This window comes from Ambystoma mexicanum, chromosome 1p (genome assembly GCF_040938575.1).
Source record: "Ambystoma mexicanum isolate Mex_15411 chromosome 1p, UKY_AmexF1_1, whole genome shotgun sequence".
Classification (NCBI taxonomy): Eukaryota; Metazoa; Chordata; class Amphibia; order Caudata; family Ambystomatidae; genus Ambystoma; species Ambystoma mexicanum.
Genome location: NC_090921.1, coordinates 1,026,291,290 through 1,026,309,486, shown reverse-complemented (window position 1 = coordinate 1,026,309,486; position 18,197 = coordinate 1,026,291,290). Strand labels below are relative to the sequence as shown.

The window sequence follows — 18,197 nt, the reverse complement described above, 5'->3', positions numbered from 1 at the left end:
CGCCTTTCAACTTTTCCCCCTGAGTATGGTGGTCAGTAACATGCGGGCGACTGCGGAGGGGGTCATTTTTTTAATTGGGAACTGATGTGCTTTTACTCAATTCGGGAACCTCACAAGCCAAATTTGTAGTATTTTGCACGAATTGCAAGAGATGTTTACAAGTCGGCGGTTGAAGTGGAAGCTCGTATTGAGTTTGCTAGAGTTGATTTGCCAAGCCTTCGATAGCTCAGTTGGTAGAGCGGAGGACTGTAGTGGTAAAACAGGCATCCTTAGGTCACTGGTTCAAATCCGGTTCGAAGGACTTTTGCCAAATGCACATTTTATTGAATACTTGGAAAGTAAAATACTTGGAAAGTAAAATAACAGACAATTTATAATTATATTATATTTCATCACTGAAAATAGATGCCTTTTGCTTTGAGGCTGTGACCATGTTATTTTTCTGTCCAACACGAATCTTCATTGGTTTCCTGTGAGGTGTTTTGGATCCCCATCTCTTGCTATGAACTGGCAAAACAGCAGAATCCCCTTGACAATCTTGATTTCTCAAGAGAAATGAGAGAACACTATACACCATCCAAGATATTAAAATATTGTCAAGGCCCAACGCGGCTGAATACTCTGAGGAGATGGCCTGTGAGGTGCCGCCTTTCAACTTTTCCCCCTTAGTATGGTGGTCAGTAACATGCGGGCGACTGCGGAGGGGGTCATTTTTTTAATTGGGAACTGATGTGCTTTTACTCAATTCGGGAACCTCACAAGCCAAATTTGTAGTATTTTGCACGAATTGCAAGAGATGTTTACAAGTCGACGGTTGAAGTGGAAGCTCGTATTGAGTTTGCTAGAGAATGATTTGCCAAGCCTTCGAAAGCTCAGTTGGTAGAGCGGAGGACTGTAGTGGTAAAACAGGCATCCTTAGGTCGCTGGTTCAAATCCGGCTCGAAGGACTTTTGCCAAATGCAAATTTTATTGAATACTTGGAAAGTAAAATACTTGGAAAATAAAATAACAGACAATTTATAATTATATTATATTTCATCACTGAAAATAGATGCCTTTTGCTTTGAGGCTGTGGCCACGTTATGTTTCTGTCCAACACCAATCTTCATTGGTTTCCTGTGAGGTGTTTCAGATCCCCATCTCTTGCTATGAACTGGCAAAACAGCAGAATCCCCTTGACAATCTTGATTTCTCAAGAGAAATGAGAGAACACTATACACCATCCAAGATATTAAAATATTGTCAAGGCCCAACACGGCTGAATACTCTGAGGAGATGGCCTGTGAGGCGCCGCCTTTCAACTTTTCCCCCTTAGTATGGTGGTCAGTAACATGCGGGAGACTGCGGAGGGGGTCATTTTTTTCATTGGGAACTGATGTGCTTTTACTCAATTCGGGAACGTCACAAGCCAAATTTGTAGTATTTTGCACGAATTGCAAGAGATGTTTACAAGTCGACGGTTGAAGTGGAAGCTCGTATTGAGTTTGCTAGAGAACGATTTGCCAAGCCTTCGATAGCTCAGTTGGTAGAGCAGAGGACTGTAATGGTAAAACAGGCATCCTTAGGTGGCTGGTTCAAATCCGGCTCGAGGGACTTTTGCCAAATGCACATTTTATTGAATACTTGGAAAGTAAAATACTTGGAAAGTAAAATAACAGACAATTTATAATTATATTATATTTCATCACTGAAAATAGATGCCTTTTGCTTTGAGGCTGTGGCCACGTTATTTTTCTGTCCGACACCAATCTTCGTTGGTTTCCTGTGACGTATTTTGGATCCCCATCTCTTGCTATGAACTGACAAAACAGCAGAATCCCCTTGACAATCTTGATTTCTCAAGGGAAATGGGAGAACACTATACACCATCCAAGATATTAAAATATTGTCAAGGCCGAACACTGATGAATACTCTGAGGAGATGGCCTGTGAGGCGCCGCCTTTCAACTTTTCCTCCTTTGTATGGTGGTCAGTAACATTCGGGAGACTGCGGAGGGGGTCATTTTTTTAATTGTGAACTGATGTGCTTTTACTCAATTCGGGAACCTCACAAGCCAAATTTGTAGTATTTTGCACGAATTACAAGAGATGTTTGAATGTCGACGGTTGAAGTGGAAGCTCGTATTGAGCTTGCTAGAGACTGATTTGCCAAGCCTTTGATAGCTCAGTTGGTAGAGCTGAGGACTATAGTGGTAAAACAGGCATCCTTAGGTCGCTGGTTCAAATCCGGCTCGAAGGACTTTTGCCAAATGCAAATTTTATTGAATACTTGGAAAGTAAAATACTTGGAAAATAAAATAACAGACAATTTATAATTATATTATATTTCATCACTGAAAATAGATGCCTTTTGCTTTGAGGCTGTGGCCACGTTATGTTTCTGTCCAACACCAATCTTCATTGGTTTCCTGTGAGGTGTTTCAGATCCCCATCTCTTGCTATGAACTGGCAAAACAGCAGAATCCCCTTGACAATCTTGATTTCTCAAGGGAAATGAGAGAACAGTATACACCATCCAAGATATTAAAATATTGTCAAGGCCCAACACGGCTGAATACTCTGAGGAGATGGCCTGTGAGGCGCCGCCTTTCAACTTTTCCCCCTTAGTATGGTGGTCAGTAACATGCGGGAGACTGCGGAGGGGGTCATTTTTTTCATTGGGAACTGATGTGCTTTTACTCAATTCGGGAACGTCACAAGCCAAATTTGTAGTATTTTGCACGAATTGCAAGAGATGTTTACAAGTCGACGGTTGAAGTGGAAGCTCGTATTGAGTTTGCTAGAGAACGATTTGCCAAGCCTTCGATAGCTCAGTTGGTAGAGCAGAGGACTGTAATGGTAAAACAGGCATCCTTAGGTGGCTGGTTCAAATCCGGCTCGAGGGACTTTTGCCAAATGCACATTTTATTGAATACTTGGAAAGTAAAATACTTGGAAAGTAAAATAACAGACAATTTATAATTATATTATATTTCATCACTGAAAATAGATGCCTTTTGCTTTGAGGCTGTGGCCACGTTATTTTTCTGTCCGACACCAATCTTCGTTGGTTTCCTGTGAGGTATTTTGGATCCCCATCTCTTGCTATGAACTGACAAAACAGCAGAATCCCCTTGACAATCTTGATTTCTCAAGGGAAATGGGAGAACACTATACACCATCCAAGATATTAAAATATTGTCAAGGCCGAACACTGATGAATACTCTGAGGAGATGGCCTGTGAGGCGCCGCCTTTCAACTTTTCCTCCTTTGTATGGTGGTCAGTAACATGCGGGAGACTGCGGAGGGGGTCATTTTTTTAATTGTGAACTGATGTGCTTTTACTCAATTCGGGAACCTCACAAGCCAAATTTGTAGTATTTTGCACGAATTACAAGAGATGTTTGAATGTCGACGGTTGAAGTGGAAGCTCGTATTGAGCTTGCTAGAGACTGATTTGCCAAGCCTTTGATAGCTCAGTTGGTAGAGCGGAGGACTATAGTGGTAAAACAGGCATCCTTAGGTCGCTGGTTCAAATCTGGCTCGAAGGACTTTTGCCAAATGCACATTTTATTGAATACTTGGAAAGTAAAATACTTGGAAAGTAAAATAACAGACAATTTATAATTATATTATATTTCATCACTGAAAATAGATGCCTTTTGCTTTGAGGCTGTGACCACCTTATTTTTCTGTCCAACACAAATCTTCATTGGTTTCCTGTGAGGTGTTTTGGATCCCCATCTCTTGCTATGAACTGGCAAAACAGCAGAATCCCCTTGACAATCTTGATTTCTCAAGGGAAATGAGAGAACACTATACACCATCCAAGATATTAAAATATTGTCAAGGCCCAACGCGGCTGAATACTCTGAGGAGATGGCCTGTGAGGTGCCGCCTTTCAACTTTTCCCCCTTAGTATGGTGGTCAGTAACATGCGGGAGACTGCGGAGGGGGTCATTTTTTTAATTGGGAACTGATGTGCTTTTACTCAATTCGGGAACCTCACAAGCCAAATTTGTAGTATTTTGCACGAATTGCAAGAGATGTTTACAAGTCGACGGTTGAAGTGGAAGCTCGTATTGAATTTGCTAGAGTTGATATGCCAAGCCTTCGATAGCTCAGTTGGTAGAGGGGAGGACTGTAGTGGTAAAACAGGCATCCTTAGGTCGCTGGTTCAAATCCGGCTCGAAGGACTCTTGCCAAATGCACATTTTATTGAATACTTGGAAAGTAAAATACTTGGAAAGTAAAATAACAGACAATTTATAATTATATTATATTTCATCACTGAAAATAGATGCCTTTTGCTTTGAGGCTGTGGCCACATTATTTTTCTGTCCGACACCAATCTTCGTTGTTTTCCTGTGAGGTATTTTGGATCCCCATCTCTTGCTATGAACTGACAAAACAGCAGAATCCCCTTGACAATCTTGATTTCTCAAGGGAAATGGGAGAACACTATACACCATCCAAGATATTAAAATATTGTCAAGGCCGAACACTGATGAATACTCTGAGGAGATGGCCTGTGAGGCGCCGCCTTTCAACTTTTCCTCCTTTGTATGGTGGTCAGTAACATGCGGGAGACTCCGGAGGGGGTCATTTTTAAAATTGCGAACTGATGTGCTTTTACTCAATTCGGGAACGTCACAAGCCAAATTTGTAGTATTTTGCACGAATTGCAAGAGATGTTTACAAGTCGACGGTTGAAGTGGAAGCTCGTATTGAGTTTGCTAGAAACGATTTGCCAAGCCTTCGATAGCTCAGTTGGTAGAGCGGAGGACTATAGTGGTAAAACAGGCATCCTTAGGTCGCTGGTTCAAATCCGGCTCGAAGGACTTTTGCCAAATGCACATTTTATTGAATACTTGGAAAGTAAAATACTTGGAAAGTAAAATAACAGACAATTTATAATTATATTATATTTCATCACTGAAAATAGATGCCTTTTGCTTTGAGGCTGTGGCCACGTTATTTTTCTGTCCGACACCAATCTTCGTTGTTTTCCTGTGAGGTATTTTGGATCCCCATCTCTTGCTATGAACTGACAAAACAGCAGAATCCCCTTGACAATCTTGATTTCTCAAGGGAAATGGGAGAACACTATACACCATCCAAGATATTAAAATATTGTCAAGGCCGAACACTGATGAATACTCTGAGGAGATGGCCTGTGAGGCGCCGCCTTTCAACTTTTCCTCCTTTGTATGGTGGTCAGTAACATGCGGGAGACTGCGGAGGGGGTCATTTTTTAAATTGTGAACTGATGTGCTTTTACTCAATTCGGGAACCTCACAAGCCAAATTTGTAGTATTTTGCACGAATTGCAAGAGATGTTTGAATGTCGACGGTTGAAGTGGAAGCTCGTATTGAGCTTGCTAGAGACTGATTTGCCAAGCCTTCGATAGCTCAGTTGGTAGAGCGGAGGACTGTAGTGGTAAAACAGGCATCCTTAGGTCGCTGGTTCAAATCCGGCTCGAAGGACTTTTGCCAAATGCACATTTTATTGAATACTTGGAAAGTAAAATACTTGGAAAGTAAAATAACAGACAATTTATAATTATATTATATTTCATCACTGAAAATAGATGCCTTTTGCTTTGAGGCTGTGACCACGTTATTTTTCTGTCCAACACGAATCTTCATTGGTTTCCTGTGAGGTGTTTTGGATCCCCATCTCTTGCTATGAACTGGCAAAACAGCAGAATCCCCTTGACAATCTTGATTTCTCAAGAGAAATGAGAGAACACTATACACCATCCAAGATATTAAAATATTGTCAAGGCCCAACGCGGCTGAATACTCTGAGGAGATGGCCTGTGAGGTGCCGCCTTTCAACTTTTCCCCCTGAGTATGGTGGTCAGTAACATGCGGACGACTGCGGAGGGGGTCATTTTTTTAATTGGGAACTGATGTGCTTTTACTCAATTCGGGAACCTCACAAGCCAAATTTGTAGTATTTTGCACGAATTGCAAGAGATGTTTACAAGTCGGCGGTTGAAGTGGAAGCTCGTATTGAGTTTGCTAGAGTTGATTTGCCAAGCCTTCGATAGCTCAGTTGGTAGAGCGGAGGACTGTAGTGGTAAAACAGGCATCCTTAGGTCACTGGTTCAAATCCGGTTCGAAGGACTTTTGCCAAATGCACATTTTATTGAATACTTGGAAAGTAAAATACTTGGAAAGTAAAATAACAGACAATTTATAATTATATTATATTTCATCACTGAAAATAGATGCCTTTTGCTTTGAGGCTGTGACCACGTTATTTTTCTGTCCAACACGAATCTTCATTGGTTTCCTGTGAGGTGTTTTGGATCCCCATCTCTTGCTATGAACTGGCAAAACAGCAGAATCCCCTTGACAATCTTGATTTCTCAAGAGAAATGAGAGAACACTATACACCATCCAAGATATTAAAATATTGTCAAGGCCCAACGCGGCTGAATACTCTGAGGAGATGGCCTGTGAGGTGCCGCCTTTCAACTTTTCCCCCTTAGTATGGTGGTCAGTAACATGCGGGCGACTGCGGAGGGGGTCATTTTTTTAATTGGGAACTGATGTGCTTTTACTCAATTCGGGAACCTCACAAGCCAAATTTGTAGTATTTTGCACGAATTGCAAGAGATGTTTACAAGTCGACGGTTGAAGTGGAAGCTCGTATTGAGTTTGCTAGAGAATGATTTGCCAAGCCTTCGAAAGCTCAGTTGGTAGAGCGGAGGACTGTAGTGGTAAAACAGGCATCCTTAGGTCGCTGGTTCAAATCCGGCTCGAAGGACTTTTGCCAAATGCAAATTTTATTGAATACTTGGAAAGTAAAATACTTGGAAAATAAAATAACAGACAATTTATAATTATATTATATTTCATCACTGAAAATAGATGCCTTTTGCTTTGAGGCTGTGGCCACGTTATGTTTCTGTCCAACACCAATCTTCATTGGTTTCCTGTGAGGTGTTTCAGATCCCCATCTCTTGCTATGAACTGGCAAAACAGCAGAATCCCCTTGACAATCTTGATTTCTCAAGAGAAATGAGAGAACACTATACACCATCCAAGATATTAAAATATTGTCAAGGCCCAACACGGCTGAATACTCTGAGGAGATGGCCTGTGAGGCGCCGCCTTTCAACTTTTCCCCCTTAGTATGGTGGTCAGTAACATGCGGGAGACTGCGGAGGGGGTCATTTTTTTCATTGGGAACTGATGTGCTTTTACTCAATTCGGGAACGTCACAAGCCAAATTTGTAGTATTTTGCACGAATTGCAAGAGATGTTTACAAGTCGACGGTTGAAGTGGAAGCTCGTATTGAGTTTGCTAGAGAACTATTTGCCAAGCCTTCGATAGCTCAGTTGGTAGAGCAGAGGACTGTAATGGTAAAACAGGCATCCTTAGGTGGCTGGTTCAAATCCGGCTCGAGGGACTTTTGCCAAATGCACATTTTATTGAATACTTGGAAAGTAAAATACTTGGAAAGTAAAATAACAGACAATTTATAATTATATTATATTTCATCACTGAAAATAGATGCCTTTTGCTTTGAGGCTGTGGCCACGTTATTTTTCTGTCCGACACCAATCTTCGTTGGTTTCCTGTGACGTATTTTGGATCCCCATCTCTTGCTATGAACTGACAAAACAGCAGAATCCCCTTGACAATCTTGATTTCTCAAGGGAAATGGGAGAACACTATACACCATCCAAGATATTAAAATATTGTCAAGGCCGAACACTGATGAATACTCTGAGGAGATGGCCTGTGAGGCGCCGCCTTTCAACTTTTCCTCCTTTGTATGGTGGTCAGTAACATTCGGGAGACTGCGGAGGGGGTCATTTTTTTAATTGTGAACTGATGTGCTTTTACTCAATTCGGGAACCTCACAAGCCAAATTTGTAGTATTTTGCACGAATTACAAGAGATGTTTGAATGTCGACGGTTGAAGTGGAAGCTCGTATTGAGCTTGCTAGAGACTGATTTGCCAAGCCTTTGATAGCTCAGTTGGTAGAGCTGAGGACTATAGTGGTAAAACAGGCATCCTTAGGTCGCTGGTTCAAATCCGGCTCGAAGGACTTTTGCCAAATGCAAATTTTATTGAATACTTGGAAAGTAAAATACTTGGAAAATAAAATAACAGACAATTTATAATTATTTTATATTTCATCACTGAAAATAGATGCCTTTTGCTTTGAGGCTGTGGCCACGTTATGTTTCTGTCCAACACCAATCTTCATTGGTTTCCTGTGAGGTGTTTCAGATCCCCATCTCTTGCTATGAACTGGCAAAACAGCAGAATCCCCTTGACAATCTTGATTTCTCAAGGGAAATGAGAGAACAGTATACACCATCCAAGATATTAAAATATTGTCAAGGCCCAACACGGCTGAATACTCTGAGGAGATGGCCTGTGAGGCGCCGCCTTTCAACTTTTCCCCCTTAGTATGGTGGTCAGTAACATGGGGGAGACTGCGGAGGGGGTCATTTTTTTCATTGGGAACTGATGTGCTTTTACTCAATTCGGGAACGTCACAAGCCAAATTTGTAGTATTTTGCACGAATTGCAAGAGATGTTTACAAGTCGACGGTTGAAGTGGAAGCTCGTATTGAGTTTGCTAGAGAACGATTTGCCAAGCATTCGATAGCTCAGTTGGTAGAGCAGAGGACTGTAATGGTAAAACAGGCATCCTTAGGTGGCTGGTTCAAATCCGGCTCGAGGGACTTTTGCCAAATGCACATTTTATTGAATACTTGGAAAGTAAAATACTTGGAAAGTAAAATAACAGACAATTTATAATTATATTATATTTCATCACTGAAAATAGATGCCTTTTGCTTTGAGGCTGTGGCCACGTTATTTTTCTGTCCGACACCAATCTTCGTTGGTTTCCTGTGAGGTATTTTGGATCCCCATCTCTTGCTATGAACTGACAAAACAGCAGAATCCCCTTGACAATCTTGATTTCTCAAGGGAAATGGGAGAACACTATACACCATCCAAGATATTAAAATATTGTCAAGGCCGAACACTGATGAATACTCTGAGGAGATGGCCTGTGAGGCGCCGCCTTTCAACTTTTCCTCCTTTGTATGGTGGTCAGTAACATGCGGGAGACTGCGGAGGGGGTCATTTTTTTAATTGTGAACTGATGTACTTTTACTCAATTCGGGAACCTCACAAGCCAAATTTGTAGTATTTTGCACGAATTACAAGAGATGTTTGAATGTCGACGGTTGAAGTGGAAGCTCGTATTGAGCTTGCTAGAGACTGATTTGCCAAGCATTTGATAGCTCAGTTGGTAGAGCGGAGGACTATAGTGGTAAAACAGGCATCCTTAGGTCGCTGGTTTAAATCCGGCTCGAAGGACTTTTGCCAAATGCACATTTTATTGAATACTTGGAAAGTAAAATACTTGGAAAGTAAAATAACAGACAATTTATAATTATATTATATTTCATCACTGAAAATAGATGCCTTTTGCTTTGAGGCTGTGACCACCTTATTTTTCTGTCCAACACAAATCTTCATTGGTTTCCTGGGAGGTGTTTTGGATCCCCATCTCTTGCTATGAACTGGCAAAACAGCAGAATCCCCTTGACAATCTTGATTTCTCAAGGGAAATGAGAGAACACTATACACCATCCAAGATATTAAAATATTGTCAAGGCCCAACGCGGCTGAATACTCTGAGGAGATGGGCTGTGAGGTGCCGCCTTTCAACTTTTCCCCCTTAGTATGGTGGTCAGTAACATGCGGGAGACTGCGGAGGGGGTCATTTTTTTAATTGGGAACTGATGTGCTTTTACTCAATTCGGGAACCTCACAAGCCAAATTTGTAGTATTTTGCACGAATTGCAAGAGATGTTTACAAGTCGACGGTTGAAGTGGAAGCTCGTATTGAATTTGCTAGAATTGATATGCCAAGCCTTCGATAGCTCAGTTGGTAGAGGGGAGGACTGTAGTGGTAAAACAGGCATCCTTAGGTCGCTGGTTCAAATCCGGCTCGAAGGACTCTTGCCAAATGCACATTTTATTGAATATTTGGAAAGTAAAATACTTGGAAAGTAAAATAACAGACAATTTATAATTATATTATATTTCATCACTGAAAATAGATGCCTTTTGCTTTGAGGCTGTGGCCACGTTATTTTTCTGTCCAACACGAATCTTCATTGGTTTCCTATCAGGTGTTTTGGATCCCCATCTCTTGCTATGAACTGGCAAAACAGCAGAATCCCCTTGACAATCTTGATTTCTCAAGGGAAATGAGAGAACACTATACACCATCCAAGATATTAAAATATTGTCAAGGCCCAACACGGCTGAATACTCTGAGCTGATGGCCTGTGAGGCGCCGCCTTTCAACTTTTCCCCCTTAGTATAGTGGTCATTAACATGCGGGAGACTGCGGAGGGGGTCATTTTTTTAATTGGGAACTGCTGTGCTTTTACTCAATTCGGGAACCTCACAAGCCAAATTTGTAGTATTTTGCACGAATTGCAAGAGATGTTTACAAGTGGACGGTTGAAGTGGAAGCTCGTATTGAGTTTGCTAGAGAATGATTTGCCAAGCCTTCGATAGCTCGTCGCTGATTCAAATCCGGCTCAAAGGACTTTTGCCAAATGCACATTTTATTGAATACTTGGAAAGTAAAATACTTGGAAAGCAAAATAACAGACAATTTATAATTATATTATATTTCATCACTGAAAATAGATGCCTTTTGCTTTGAGGCTGTGGCCACATTATTTTTCTGTCCGACACCAATCTTCGTTGTTTTCCTGTGAGGTATTTTGGATCCCCATCTCTTGCTATGAACTGACAAAACAGCAGAATCCCCTTGACAATCTTGATTTCTCAAGGGAAATGGGAGAACACTATACACCATCCAAGATATTAAAATATTGTCAAGGCCGAACACTGATGAATACTCTGAGGAGATGGCCTGTGAGGCGCCGCCTTTCAACTTTTCCTCCTTTGTATGGTGGTCAGTAACATGCGGGAGACTGCGGAGGGGGTCATTTTTTAAATTGTGAACTGATGTGCTTTTACTCAATTCGGGAACGTCACAAGCCAAATTTGTAGTATTTTGCACGAATTGCAAGAGATGTTTACAAGTCGACGGTTGAAGTGGAAGCTCGTATTGAGTTTGCTAGAGAACGATTTGCCAAGCCTTCGATAGCTTAGTTGGTAGAGCGGAGGACTATAGTGGTAAAACAGGCATCCTTAGGTCGCTGGTTCAAATCCGGCTCGAAGGACTTTTGCCAAATGCACATTTTATTGAATACTTGGAAAGTAAAATACTTGGAAAGTAAAATAACAGACAATTTATAATTATATTATATTTCATCACTGAAAATAGATGCCTTTTGCTTTGAGGCTGTGGCCACGTTATTTTTCTGTCCGACACTAATCTTCGTTGTTTTCCTGTGAGGTATTTTGGATCCCCATCTCTTGCTATGAACTGACAAAACAGCAGAATCCCCTTGACAATCTTGATTTCTCAAGGGAAATGGGAGAACACTATACACCATCCAAGATATTAAAATATTGTCAAGGCCGAACACTGATGAATACTCTGAGGAGATGGCCTGTGAGGCGCCGCCTTTCAACTTTTCCTCCTTTGTATGGTGGTCAGTAACATGCGGGAGACTGCGGAGGGGGTCATTTTTTTAATTGTGAACTGATGTGCTTTTACTCAATTCGGGAACCTCACAAGCCAAATTTGTAGTATTTTGCACAAATTGCAAGAGATGTTTGAATGTCGACGGTTGAAGTGGAAGCTCGTATTGAGCTTGCTAGAGACTGATTTGCCAAGCCCTCGATAGCTCAGTTGGTAGAGCGGAGAACTGTAGTGGTAAAACAGGCATCCTTAGGTCGCTGGTTCAAATCCAGCTCGAAGGACTTTTGCCAAATGCACATTTTATTGAATACTTGGAAAGTAAAATACTTGGAAAGTAAAATAACAGACAATTTATAATTATATTATATTTCATCACTGAAAATAGATGCCTTTTGCTTTGAGGCTGTGGCCACGTTATTTTTCTGTCCAACACGAATCTTCATTGGTTTCCTGTGAGGTGTTTTGGATCCCCATCTCTTGCTATGAACTGGCAAAACAGCAGAATCCCCTTGACAATCTTGATTTCTCAAGAGAAATGAGAGAACACTATACACCATCCAAGATATTAAAATATTGTCAAGGCCCAACGCGGCTGAATACTCTGAGGAGATGGCCTGTGAGGTGCCGACTTTCAACTTTTCCCCCTGAGTATGGTGGTCAGTAACATGCGGGCGACTGCGGAGGGGGTCATTTTTTTAATTGGGAACTGATGTGCTTTTACTCAATTCGGGAACCTCACAAGCCAAATTTGTAGTATTTTGCACGAATTGCAAGAGATGTTTACAAGTCGACGGTTGAAGTGGAAGCTCGTATTGAGTTTGCTAGAGTTGATTTGCCAAGCCTTCGATAGCTCAGTTGGTAGAGCGGAGGACTGTAGTAGTAAAACAGGCATCCTTAGGTCACTGGTTCAAATCCGGTTTGAAGGACTTTTGCCAAATGCACATTTTATTGAATACTTGGAAAGTAAAATACTTGGAAAGTAAAATAACAGACAATTTATAATTATATTATATTTCATCACTGAAAATAGATGCCTTTTGCTTTGAGGCTGTGGCCACGTTATTTTTCTGTCCAACACGAATCTTCATTGGTTTCCTGTCAGGTGTTTTGGATCCCCATCTCTTGCTATGAACTGGCAAAACAGCAGAATCCCCTTGACAATCTTGATTTCTCAAGGGAAATGAGAGAACACTATACACCATCCAAGATATTAAAATATTGTCAAGGCCCAACACGGCTGAATACTCTGAGGAGATGGCCTGTGAGGCGCCGCCTTTCAACTTTTCCCCCTTAGTATAGTGGTCATTAACATGCGGGAGACTGCGGAGGGGGTCATTTTTTTAATTGGGAACTGATGTGTTTTTACTCAATTCGGGAACCTCACAAGCCAAATTTGTAGTATTTTGCACGAATTGCAAGAGATGTTTACAAGTGGACTGTTGAAGTGGAAGCTCGTATTGAGTTTGCTAGAGAATGATTTGCCAAGCCTTCGATAGCTCGTCGCTGATTCAAATCCGGCTCAAAGGACTTTTGCCAAATGCACATTTTATTGAATACTTGGAAAGTAAAATACTTGGGAAGTAAAATAACAGACAATTTATAATTATATTATATTTCATCACTGAAAATAGATGCCTTTTGCTTTGAGGCTGTGACCACCTTATTTTTCTGTCCAACACAAATCTTCATTGGTTTACTGTGAGGTGTTTTGGATCCCCATCTCTTGCTATGAACTGGCAAAACAGCAGAATCCCCTTGACAATCTTGATTTCTCAAGGGAAATGAGAGAACACTATACACCATCCAAGATATTAAAATATTGTCAAGGCCCAACGCGGCTGAATACTCTGAGGAGATGGCCTGTGAGGTGCCGCCTTTCAACTTTTCCCCCTTAGTATGGTGGTCAGTAACATGCGGGAGACTGCGGAGGGGGTCATTTTTTTAATTGGGAACTGATGTGCTTTTACTCAATTCGGGAACCTCACAAGCCAAATTTGTAGTATTTTGCACGAATTGCAAGAGATGTTTACAAGTCGACGGTTGAAGTGGAAGCTCGTATTGAGTTTGCTAGAGTTGATATGCCAAGCCTTCGATAGCTCAGTTGGTAGAGAGGAGGACTGTAGTGGTAAAACAGGCATCCTTAGGTCGCTGGTTCAAATCCGGCTTGAAGGACTCTTGCCAAATGCACATTTTATTGAATACTTGGAAAGTAAAATACTTGGAAAGTAAAATAACAGACAATTTATAATTATATTATATTTCATCACTGAAAATAGATGCCTTTTGCTTTGAGGCTGTGGCCACGTTATTTTTCTGTCCAACACGAATCTTCATTGGTTTCCTGTCAGGTGTTTTGGATCCCCATCTCTTGCTATGAACTGGCAAAACAGCAGAATCCCCTTGACAATCTTGATTTCTCAAGGGAAATGAGAGAACACTATACACCATCCAAGATATTAAAATATTGTCAAGGCCGAACACTGATGAATACTCTGAGGAGATGGCCTGTGAGGCGCCGCCTTTCAACTTTTCCTCCTTTGTATGGTGGTCAGTAACATGCGGGAGACTGCGGAGGGGGTCATTTTTTAAATTGTGAACTGATGTGCTTTTACTCAATTCGGGAACGTCACAAGCCAAATTTGTAGTATTTTGCACGAATTGCAAGAGATGTTTACAAGTCGACGGTTGAAGTGGAAGCTCGTATTGAGTTTGCTAGAGTTGAATTGCCAAGCCTTTGATAGCTCAGTTGGTAGAGCGGAGGACTGTAGTGGTAAAACAGGCATCCTTAGGTCACTGGTTCAAATCCGGTTCGAAGGACTTTTGCCAAATGCACATTTTATTGAATACTTGGAAAGTAAAATACTTGGAAAGTAAAATAACAGACAATTTATAATTATATTATATTTCATCACTGAAAATAGATGCCTTTTGCTTTGAGGCTGTGGCCACGTTATTTTTCTGTCCGACACCAATCTTCGTTGTTTTCCTGTGAGGTATTTTGGATCCCCATCTCTTGCTATGAACTGACAAAACAGCAGAATCCCCTTGACAATCTTGATTTCTCAAGGGAAATGGGAGAACACTATACACCATCCAAGATATTAAAATATTGTCAAGGCCGAACACTGATGAATACTCTGAGGAGATGGCCTGTGAGGCGCCGCCTTTCAACTTTTCCTCCTTTGTATGGTGGTCAGTAACATGCGGGAGACTGCGGAGGGGTCATTTTTTAAATTGTGAACTGATGTGCTTTTACTCAATTCGGGAACCTCACAAGCCAAATTTGTAGTATTTTGCACGAATTGCAAGAGATGTTTGAATGTCGACGGTTGAAGTGGAAGCTCGTATTGAGCTTGCTAGAGACTGATTTGCCAAGCCTTCGATAGCTCAGTTGGTAGAGCGGAGGACTGTAGTGGTAAAACAGGCATCCTTAGGTCGCTGGTTCAAATCCGGCTCGAAGGACTTTTGCCAAATGCACATTTTATTGAATACTTGGAAAGTAAAATACTTGGAAAGTAAAATAACAGACAATTTATAATTATATTATATTTCATCACTGAAAATAGATGCCTTTTGCTTTGAGGCTGTGTCCACGTTATTTTTCTGTCCAACACGAATCTTCATTGGTTTCCTGTGAGGTGTTTTGGATCCCCATCTCTTGCTATGAACTGGCAAAACAGCAGAATCCCCTTGACAATCTTGATTTCTCAAGAGAAATGAGAGAACACTATACACCATCCAAGATATTAAAATATTGTCAAGGCCCAACGCGGCTGAATACTCTGAGGAGATGGCCTGTGAGGTGCCGCCTTTCAACTTTTCCCCCTGAGTATGGTGGTCAGTAACATGCGGGCGACTGCGGAGGGGGTCATTTTTTTAATTGGGAACTGATGTGCTTTTACTCAATTCGGGAACCTCACAAGCCAAATTTGTAGTATTTTGCACGAATTGCAAGAGATGTTTACAAGTCGGCGGTTGAAGTGGAAGCTCGTATTGAGTTTGCTAGAGTTGATTTGCCAAGCCTTCGATAGCTCAGTTGGTAGAGCGGAGGACTGTAGTGGTAAAACAGGCATCCTTAGGTCACTGGTTCAAATCCGGTTCGAAGGACTTTTGCCAAATGCACATTTTATTGAATACTTGGAAAGTAAAATACTTGGAAAGTAAAATAACAGACAATTTATAATTATATTATATTTCATCACTGAAAATAGATGCCTTTTGCTTTGAGGCTGTGACCACGTTATTTTTCTGTCCAACACGAATCTTCATTGGTTTCCTGTGAGGTGTTTTGGATCCCCATCTCTTGCTATGAACTGGCAAAACAGCAGAATCCCCTTGACAATCTTGATTTCTCAAGAGAAATGAGAGAACACTATACACCATCCAAGATATTAAAATATTGTCAAGGCCCAACGCGGCTGAATACTCTGAGGAGATGGCCTGTGAGGTGCCGCCTTTCAACTTTTCCCCCTTAGTATGGTGGTCAGTAACATGCGGGCGACTGCGGAGGGGGTCATTTTTTTAATTGGGAACTGATGTGCTTTTACTCAATTCGGGAACCTCACAAGCCAAATTTGTAGTATTTTGCACGAATTGCAAGAGATGTTTACAAGTCGACGGTTGAAGTGGAAGCTCGTATTGAGTTTGCTAGAGAATGATTTGCCAAGCCTTCGAAAGCTCAGTTGGTAGAGCGGAGGATTGTAGTGGTAAAACAGGCATCCTTAGGTCGCTGGTTCAAATCCGGCTCGAAGGACTTTTGCCAAATGCAAATTTTATTGAATACTTGGAAAGTAAAATACTTGGAAAATAAAATAACAGACAATTTATAATTATATTATATTTCATCACTGAAAATAGATGCCTTTTGCTTTGAGGCTGTGGCCACGTTATGTTTCTGTCCAACACCAATCTTCATTGGTTTCCTGTGAGGTGTTTCAGATCCCCATCTCTTGCTATGAACTGGCAAAACAGCAGAATCCCCTTGACAATCTTGATTTCTCAAGGGAAATGAGAGAACAGTATACACCATCCAAGATATTAAAATATTGTCAAGGCCCAACACGGCTGAATACTCTGAGGAGATGGCCTGTGAGGCGCCGCCTTTCAACTTTTCCCCCTTAGTATGGTGGTCAGTAACATGCGGGAGACTGCGGAGGGGGTCATTTTTTTCATTGGGAACTGATGTGCTTTTACTCAATTCGGGAACGTCACAAGCCAAATTTGTAGTATTTTGCACGAATTGCAAGAGATGTTTACAAGTCGACGGTTGAAGTGGAAGCTCGTATTGAGTTTGCTAGAGAACGATTTGCCAAGCCTTCGATAGCTCAGTTGGTAGAGCAGAGGACTGTAATGGTAAAACAGGCATCCTTAGGTGGCTGGTTCAAATCCGGCTCGAGGGACTTTTGCCAAATGCACATTTTATTGAATACTTGGAAAGTAAAATACTTGGAAAGTAAAATAACAGACAATTTATAATTATATTATATTTCATCACTGAAAATAGATGCCTTTTGCTTTGAGGCTGTGGCCACGTTATTTTTCTGTCCGACACCAATCTTCGTTGGTTTCCTGTGAGGTATTTTGGATCCCCATCTCTTGCTATGAACTGACAAAACAGCAGAATCCCCTTGACAATCTTGATTTCTCAAGGGAAATGGGAGAACACTATACACCATCCAAGATATTAAAATATTGTCATGGCCGAACACTGATGAATACTCTGAGGAGATGGCCTGTGAGGCGCCGCCTTTCAACTTTTCCTCCTTTGTATGGTGGTCAGTAACATGCGGGAGACTGCGGAGGGGGTCATTTTTTTAATTGTGAACTGATGTGCTTTTACTCAATTCGGGAACCTCACAAGCCAAATTTGTAGTATTTTGCACGAATTGCAAGAGATGTTTACAAGTCGACGGTTGAAGTGGAAGCTCGTATTGAGTTTGCTAGAGAACGATTTGCCAAGCCTTCGATATGCCAAGCCTTCGATAGCTCAGTTGGTAGAGCAGAGGACTGTAATGGTAAAACAGGCATCCTTAGGTGGCTGGTTCAAATCCAGCTCGAGGGACTTTTGCCAAATGCACATTTTATTGAATACTTGGAAAGTAAAATACTTGGAAAGTAAAATAACAGACAATTTATAATTATATTATATTTCATCACTGAAAATAGATGCCTTTTGCTTTGAGGCTGTGACCACCTTATTTTTCTGTCCAACACAAATCTTCATTGGTTTCCTGTGAGGTGTTTTGGATCCCCATCTCTTGCTATGAACTGGCAAAACAGCAGAATCCCCTTGACAATCTTGATTTCTCAAGGGAAATGAGAGAACACTATACACCATCCAAGATATTAAAATATTGTCAAGGCCCAACGCGGCTGAATACTCTGAGGAGATGGCCTGTGAGGTGCCGCCTTTCAACTTTTCCCCCTTAGTATGGTGGTCAGTAACATGCGGGAGACTGCGGAGGGGGTCATTTTTTTAATTGGGAACTAATGTGCTTTTACTCAATTCGGGAACCTCACAAGCCAAATTTGTAGTATTTTGCACGAATTGCAAGAGATGTTTACAAGTCGACGGTTGAAGTGGAAGCTCGTATTGAGT

At 41.3% G+C, this 18,197-nt stretch overlaps 12 non-coding genes across 12 annotated transcripts; all 12 read left to right on the top strand.

Annotated features, from left to right (window-relative positions):
- Positions 1-215: 215 nt before the first annotated feature.
- TRNAY-GUA (transfer RNA tyrosine (anticodon GUA)) lies at positions 216-301 on the top strand. The gene is given in 2 exon segments: positions 216-252; positions 266-301. It is a non-coding gene; the product is annotated as a tRNA-Tyr (tRNA).
- A 1,852-nt stretch (positions 302-2,153) lies between these two features.
- TRNAY-AUA (transfer RNA tyrosine (anticodon AUA)) lies at positions 2,154-2,239 on the top strand. Its single transcript is given in 2 exon segments — positions 2,154-2,190; positions 2,204-2,239. It is a non-coding gene; the product is annotated as a tRNA-Tyr (tRNA).
- Positions 2,240-3,445: 1,206 nt separating this feature from the next.
- TRNAY-AUA (transfer RNA tyrosine (anticodon AUA)) lies at positions 3,446-3,531 on the top strand. Its single transcript is given in 2 exon segments — positions 3,446-3,482; positions 3,496-3,531. It is a non-coding gene; the product is annotated as a tRNA-Tyr (tRNA).
- Positions 3,532-4,735: 1,204 nt separating this feature from the next.
- On the top strand, positions 4,736-4,821 carry TRNAY-AUA (transfer RNA tyrosine (anticodon AUA)). Its single transcript is given in 2 exon segments — positions 4,736-4,772; positions 4,786-4,821. It is a non-coding gene; the product is annotated as a tRNA-Tyr (tRNA).
- A 560-nt stretch (positions 4,822-5,381) lies between these two features.
- TRNAY-GUA (transfer RNA tyrosine (anticodon GUA)) lies at positions 5,382-5,467 on the top strand. The gene is given in 2 exon segments: positions 5,382-5,418; positions 5,432-5,467. It is a non-coding gene; the product is annotated as a tRNA-Tyr (tRNA).
- A 559-nt stretch (positions 5,468-6,026) lies between these two features.
- Positions 6,027-6,112, top strand: TRNAY-GUA (transfer RNA tyrosine (anticodon GUA)). Its single transcript is given in 2 exon segments — positions 6,027-6,063; positions 6,077-6,112. It is a non-coding gene; the product is annotated as a tRNA-Tyr (tRNA).
- A 1,852-nt stretch (positions 6,113-7,964) lies between these two features.
- On the top strand, positions 7,965-8,050 carry TRNAY-AUA (transfer RNA tyrosine (anticodon AUA)). Its single transcript is given in 2 exon segments — positions 7,965-8,001; positions 8,015-8,050. It is a non-coding gene; the product is annotated as a tRNA-Tyr (tRNA).
- Positions 8,051-9,256: 1,206 nt separating this feature from the next.
- Positions 9,257-9,342, top strand: TRNAY-AUA (transfer RNA tyrosine (anticodon AUA)). Its single transcript is given in 2 exon segments — positions 9,257-9,293; positions 9,307-9,342. It is a non-coding gene; the product is annotated as a tRNA-Tyr (tRNA).
- Positions 9,343-11,148: 1,806 nt separating this feature from the next.
- On the top strand, positions 11,149-11,234 carry TRNAY-AUA (transfer RNA tyrosine (anticodon AUA)). The gene is given in 2 exon segments: positions 11,149-11,185; positions 11,199-11,234. It is a non-coding gene; the product is annotated as a tRNA-Tyr (tRNA).
- A 1,205-nt stretch (positions 11,235-12,439) lies between these two features.
- Positions 12,440-12,525, top strand: TRNAY-GUA (transfer RNA tyrosine (anticodon GUA)). The gene is given in 2 exon segments: positions 12,440-12,476; positions 12,490-12,525. It is a non-coding gene; the product is annotated as a tRNA-Tyr (tRNA).
- A 2,450-nt stretch (positions 12,526-14,975) lies between these two features.
- TRNAY-GUA (transfer RNA tyrosine (anticodon GUA)) lies at positions 14,976-15,061 on the top strand. The gene is given in 2 exon segments: positions 14,976-15,012; positions 15,026-15,061. It is a non-coding gene; the product is annotated as a tRNA-Tyr (tRNA).
- A 559-nt stretch (positions 15,062-15,620) lies between these two features.
- Positions 15,621-15,706, top strand: TRNAY-GUA (transfer RNA tyrosine (anticodon GUA)). The gene is given in 2 exon segments: positions 15,621-15,657; positions 15,671-15,706. It is a non-coding gene; the product is annotated as a tRNA-Tyr (tRNA).
- Positions 15,707-18,197: the final 2,491 nt, after the last annotated feature.